Raw genomic sequence first — 7,265 nt, forward strand, 5'->3', positions numbered from 1 at the left:
TTTCCCTGGATCACTAGTAATAAAAAATGTCATGTGCCTGCTGTGTGCTCTGAAGGATCCATTAATATTTTCCTACTGAGAGTAAAGAGTAATGAGAGCCACAATTTTCTGTTTTAGACATGTGTATTTTGGGTTTAGGAATTTCTTCCAGCAGGACACATATATACCTAGACTTAATCCTGGCCTGTTTCTACAGCTTGGAAGAATATTGACAGAAGTGTGCTTCTGTTTATACTTTTATTATCAACTCTAATAATTGAGGAATGTACATTTGCCAGCTCTCTCTTCTTCTCTGGTCCTTTGTGTTATCAGAAGCAGCTCTTGGTATTAATAAGCTAGAAATAATGATTCATTTCTGTTAATCCTTTCCAAGTTGGAGACCATGATAGATCACACAATCATTTGTTTCCCTAAATTGGAACACCCAAGCCTTGCTGTTTTGTGTGGGCAGGGCATGGAAGTGGGCGGTTCTCTTCTATTCTGAGGTTCTCCTCGGAGGTGGGGTTGGATTCAGAGACGCTTATTCACAAACACCATTGCCATTTGTGAGTGTGAGCTGACTTCTGTCTTGGGGGAGTAGTGAGAAGGGCATTTACCCTTTCTGCCTCTTTGACCTGCTCTGAGTCAGAAGAGACTCCATGCCACGTGAACTGCAATGTTTCCAAGATTCTGAAGCCCAGAGCACCAGTTCTGAGATGAGTTAACAGCCGTGTTCTGACCCTACAGGTTGGGAATTCATGAGTCAGATGTGATTTTCTGCTTGTGTATACCACCAGAGCAAGGACACAATGATAAAAACAATCTTTGTGTTTTTAAAATATTTGTTCACAACATTAAGAGATCGGACCCCAAGAAACTTGGTGGAGTATAATGTTTAATTTTATAAAAGGTGGACCTCCTCTAGGTGACTATAATCTTAGATGGTGAAATACGTCCCCTGCCATAGTGGATCGTGTGGATTATTTATGAGGATGGAAAGTGATTGCCCAGTTTTCCTAGCTACTAATTTCTCTTTGTTATCTGATTGGATCTCCTAGCTTGGCCATCTCTGAATCATCTTTTGTATCTACCCTTTCGCTCACTCTGCATCTATTCCTAAACCCAACCTTATTTTCAGCCTGTTCCGGCTGCATGTGGTCTGAACCCTTAGCCTCTCGAGGTATGCTCCCTCATGCCCCTTTCAGCCAGTATGGCTTCTATGGAAGATCCTGCGAGAAGCTTTAGCACAGTGGTCCTCCATCTTTTTTTTCCCAGTCTGATAGACAAGATAGATCCGCTTCTCCAGTTGACAAATATTTATTGAACATCTACTTTGACTCAGATGTGTTAGAGCCTGGAGATCAGTGATACAAAAAAAAAGATATGAGTTTTTGCTTCCGTGAAGCTTATATTCTAGGAGGGATTACAGCTAAGTAAGTGAAAAATATTAGTGCAATGAATGCTTTGATGTGCATGTACAGGATATTGTAGGGACACACAGAAACACCAAACATAAATGTATAGGGATCAAGGAAGTGTTCTGGGAGGAGTGATATCTAGGTCAAGGCCCAAGGGTGATTAGGAGGAGAGGGATCCAAGCAGAAGGATCATGTACATCCTCATGTAGGACACATGCCCATGAAGGATCCAGGGGTAATGCCTAATCTCCAGCTACCTCCTCTACCCACCCTTTTCTGTCCTGCTTAAGAGAGTACATAGACTACAAGGGGAGCAGTAAAGTCATTGTGGGGATAAATCAGAATCTGCTCTTTTTAAAAAGATAAATCATAAATTATTTACAAACCGCCTGCTCACTAGGAGTCCAGGTATGATCCATAGTTGAGAAATGTACTTCAGAAATGGTTTAATGTACCAGATGTGGTGCCTTACACATAGCAATTAGTAAAGAAAACAAGAAAAGTCATTAGAAACCACCCCCTCCCAAAGATAAACACTGTTAAGAGTGGGGATACATTCTTCCAGTTATTTTTTTCTTTCCAGCTATATGTTAAGTGTATAAAAGAGTCTTGTGCAATATATGTATAATTGGTCCTTTTTATTGACTAGATCATAAGTATTTTCCAATGTTGTTAAATACTATCCTACAACATCATTTAAGTTAGGTACTCTTTCATATGATGCATTTATTTAATGAGTTCCGTATTGTTTGGCATTTGGGGTGCTTCCAAATTTTTTTAAACAACATTATAGTATCTCAGAAAAGTCTGTAAGCTATGTTGCTAAATCTTTTTAGCTTTGGAACTTCTATAAAGTGATTCTTCCATTTCTTAAGTTAAATGTGAGGTTCACTCATCATACAATGGGGTGAGTGATACAACAAAAGAGTTTTTTTTGTAATTTGAGAAAAATTGGTTGTGAAAGCTGCAAGATTAAAGGAAGCATTATGATTTTCTATTTCATAAATCTAGATAAGGTTCTCAATCTATGTCTGCATGACAACTTTATCATTTGTTGATGATATTATTTACCAAGTTTCTATAGAACTTTGAGGAATAAAATGAAAAGCCATGGATAATGGGTTTAAGCATACAATTAAAATCATAATGTTTTCTTAAAATGTTTACCATCAAAAACGTAAGGGGGGCTTCCCTGGTGGCGCAGTGTTTGAGAGTCCGCCTGCCAATGCAGGGGACGTGGGTTCGTGTCCCGGTCCAGGAGGATCCCACATGCTGCGGAGCGGCTGGGCCCGTGAGCCATGGCCGCTGAGCCTGCGTGTCCGGAACCTGTGCTCTGCAACGGGACAGGCCACAACCGTGAGAGGCCCGCGTACCGCAAAAAAAAAACAAAAAAAACAAAATAAACAAAAAAAAATGTAAGGGGATAATTAAAGAAAATTGCTTTCGTACCTTGTAATCAAATTTGGTAGAAGACTAATACTTCACGTAAATTCAGGGGAAGGGGGGCTTGAACCCCTTCTAAGATCAGATTAGTTATTTTTTTAAAATATAAATTTATTTATTTTGCTGCGTTGGGTCTTTGTTGCTGCGTGTGGGCTCTATTTGCGGCGAGCAGGGGCTACTCTTCGTTGCAATGCGCTGGCTTATTGTGGTGGCTTCTCTTGTGCAGAGAATGGGCTCTAGGCGCGCAGGCTTCAGTAGTTGTGGCTCGTGAGCTCAGTAGTTGTGGCTTGCGGGCTCTAGAGCACAGGCTCAGTAGTTGTGGTGCACGGGCTTAGTTGCTCCGTGGCATGTGGGATCTTTCCAGACCAGGGCTTGAACCCATGTCCCCTGCACTGGCAGGTGGATTCTAAACCACTGCACCACCAGGGAAGTCCCAGATTAGTTATTTAAGGCATTTTAAGCTACTTAAACTTATTACTGCTTTCCTTATTATAATACTATCACTGATAATGTGAGTTTATAGTCATTGGCGAATTCTCAGTTAAGTCATAGGGATTTATGAATCCTTTAAAATGTTAATTTTAAAAAGCTGAAATATTATTATCTTGTTAATGTCCACCTGATTTTGAATTTCTCTTAAGTCTCTGTTTCCTCCAAGAACCAATATGGTTTATACCACCTTGAGATCATTAGTAGTTAGATCAAAGAAAATTTCTTGCAACATAGATATTTGATCATCTAGAAGCACCTACCAAGAAGCCATATAATGTACTTAATTTTGAAGGAAGTGCTAAACCTTTCATAATTCTATCTGGGTCCACAGTTTTTCTTGCTGGAGTTAATAGGACTGTTTGGCAGTCATAGCCGGCTTATTACAGGTTGATTCCAGGCTGGCCCCTGCTTTCCTCTCTATCCTATTTTCCAGACTCCTCTCTCTCTCTCTCTCTCTCTCTCTCTCTCTCTCTCTTTCTCTCTTTCTCCACCCCACTCTCTCCCCCTCTCTCCTCTGTGGGCTGTTCAGACTCAGCACAGAGGTCTCTCCATCCCCTGAAGGCTGGGCTGGTTATCAGAGATTTGTGTTCCCACAGGACACCTTCTCACTGGCCTCACTGTTGTCACTGCCCCCGGGGCCCGGAGCCATGGAGCAGGTGGCAGAGGGTCGATCCTGGGTGACAGTGGAAGGCACGACCATGGGGGCTGAGGCTCCAAGTCCCTGGCACGTGCTCCCCTGTCCCATCAGACTTCACTTACAAACCACAAGAAAATCAAAGATAAAATCGTTAAGAATTCCAAGATGGCAATGGGGGAGGGTGAGTGGGCATTAAACCTCAAGAACGAGGCCTTTCTGAGGAGAGGTAAGGGGGTCTGTGAGACTGTACTGGTCACAAACCAGTGAAGCTGGTCCTACATGTGTAGATTCATTTCATCCTCCTTTTACGGACGTGGAAAACAGTGCACTGAAAGGCTGAGTTACCAGCCAGTTACCACGGAACTGAGATTTGAACTTGGGTGATTTATCCTTGTAGTTTCTGCTCTTAACCCGTACACTGGCCTGTGATATGTGAGTCAAGGCCAGGGTTCACGCTCTGGGAGGTTGGAAGAATATATGTGCTGCTTAGGTGGGTGAGTCTCAGTTACCTGGGTCTCTGGTCCCTGCTGAGGATGGATGGCGTCTCACCTACTCTTTATATTGGACGATGTTAACAATAAAAGCAGTGTGTCCTCTATCAACATTGTTCTTGTTTTAAAAAAAGTTATTCTCATTACATGTGTAAAATGTTTTTTTAAAAAAATATTAACTTTGCTGTTTTTGAAAAAATTGCATCTGCATTGCTCTCCAGTGGCCGTGAAAATGTAAAAAGGGAAATGGAATAGCAAGTGGAATAGCAGCTGTGTATTATGTGCCATCAGAAAAGCATGAATCATGCCGCTACCATTTACTGCTTGTGTGCAGACACACAGGTCCACAGCGACCAGATGGGCGACGTCACAGGGATGTGGGCTGGGACAACACGAAACTGGACAGCACTCGTCTAAAAGGGGAAGCTTCCAGTGGGTTACAGCCTCTGGTTGCCTGGGAGAAGGCAGGCCCAGTTGTTAAAGAAAAGCCCCAGATCCATCTATTTAGGTAAAAGGTCCCAATTTTTCAGTGCAGACAATTAGCTTAAAAAAAAAAAATCTCTGTGTGGGCCATAACATTTCCATGAGCTGGATTTAGGCTGCAATAACCGCTCACTTGTGACCTTTGGTTTATTGGTGCTTATGGCCAGTTGGGCCCTGTGCTAAGGCTTTCATACAAGTTCCCGCTTCAGTTTATAATATGGCCCCAGGGTGGTTAGCCCCCATTGCATAGATGAGCAAAAGGCACAGAGAACTGACATAAATTGCCCAAGGTCCCACAGCTGGGATTTGAATCCAGCTCTTTCGGACTCAAAGTCCGTGGTTACTGCCCACCAGGTGGTATGTAAGATTCATCCCATTAAGAAGAAATATATATTAAATCACTAACATATGCCAGAGACTCTTCTAGGTGACAGAGATACAGCAGGGAATACTGCCCTCGTTGGAGTGTGTGCTTGTGTGAATCTAATGAAGTAGAGAATGAAGGGGGCAAGGATTTGTTTTGAGCCACAGGATTCCCTGGTTTCCACCCCTTTAGGGCCCAGTCCCATGTTGGCCTCAGTTTATTCCACCAGTTCTATATGCTCTGCCCCCTGTCCAGCCGGCATCCGGATTCTCTGTGCTTCTGTCCAGCCTGGCCCACTACTTTGCTTCCCACTGTTCAGCTCAGAAGTTACTCCCTCATCTCTGCCCTGCACATACGGCCTGGCAACAAAGCAATGCGGCCTTCGACTTGGCCTTGGGGACATGCCTCTCAATCCCAGACCCCACCCCTTCTCAGACATGACCCTGTCAGGGGTGTCACGTAAAATGTCCTGCTTATTAAACTTAGGGACACTTGTGCCGTAAAAGAAAGGGCGATATCACCCGAGCCAGCTATTATTCTGTCCAGAAAGTCACACATATTCTTAACATGCTAAGTTTTGGAGTTTTATTTCACTTTTAGTTGCACTTTTTTTTTTTATTGTAAGTCAGGTTTATTGAGGTGAAAATTAAATATGGTAAAAATTTCCCCTTTTAAGATGTGTACTTCTTTGAATTTTGACAAACACATACAGTCATGTAACTTCCACCATAGTCAAGACATGAAACATTTCTGTCACCACCCCTGAAGTTTCCTCCTGGCCCTTTGCTGTCAGTCTCCTTCCCTCATCCTCAGTCCTGAGACACCACTCATCTGTTTTCTGTCCCTGTGGTTTCGTCTTGTCCATAATGTCATATAAATGGAATCATACAGTTTGTGGCCTTTTAATTGTTGAACAGTATTCTTAATTGTTCTTGAAGACAAGTGTTTCCTCTGTGGCAACATTAACTTTGAAATTCTAATGAAGACCAATGGGAAATAATGGAAACTTTTGTCTTACAAACCACTTTCAAGAGCAGGCCAATGTTATTACATGAAGCATACCTGAATTCAATAGCCTCTATTGGTCTATGCATATAATTCATGGGCATACGAGATCAGGCCTCGCCAAACTAATACCTTTCTTGGGGATTGTGGTGGTGTTGGGGTGGGTAGAGACGAGGGAACTAAGGAATTACTGTGGGAATTTTTGCTAAACTTCTGTCATTCTCACTCCACGTAGAGAATTGCAGATATTAATGCTTCAATGTGATGCATACTGCTAGTGTTTAATCAGTGCTGCTGCTGAAGTAGCAAGACCAAGGACCGTTGGGTCTGCATAGAAAATTAGTGGTTCTGGGGCACCTCTGTGCATAGGTTGATTGGAATTAGCTTACCTGAGTGACTCAGAGGCAAGTTTGGTGAAGAGAGGAGAGAAATCATTTCAGGCAGGGTGAACAGCACGTGCAAAAGCCCTGTGGCATTGTGCTACGTCCCGGTTAGCATCAACTCAGGGCTGACCTTCAGCTGTTTGCACTGGTCAGACCGTCAAGATGGTCAGTATTCATTCTGACTGGTGAGAGCAAGGGCCTTACCACTTGTTAAATATTTTAAAATCATCTCCACTGAATGCCCTTTGGCCAGTTAGCCTCAGGCAGTTAGGCTGTTGCACATTTGAGCCCAACTAGAAACATGAGCCAGAGGAAAGACAACTGAACCCAGAGACTCTTGTCCATGTTACATATTTAGGCTGAGAGCTGCTCCACACTAAGACTTCCTAGAGAAGCCAGGCCTGTGTAGCTTAACAGTAATAAGTGCCATGGGCAAAATTAGGTCCCCGGAGTCCTTTTCTTGGGGCCATCAAGAAAACAAGCCGAACTAAAATCACTTATGAAAGTGCCCAGCGTAAAGCAGGTCATCACTAAATATTTGCTGATCTGTTGGCAAAGGACATTCAGGCA

Source organism: Grampus griseus (genome assembly GCF_964374135.1).
Source record: "Grampus griseus genome assembly, chromosome: 12".
Classification (NCBI taxonomy): domain Eukaryota; kingdom Metazoa; phylum Chordata; class Mammalia; order Artiodactyla; family Delphinidae; genus Grampus; species Grampus griseus.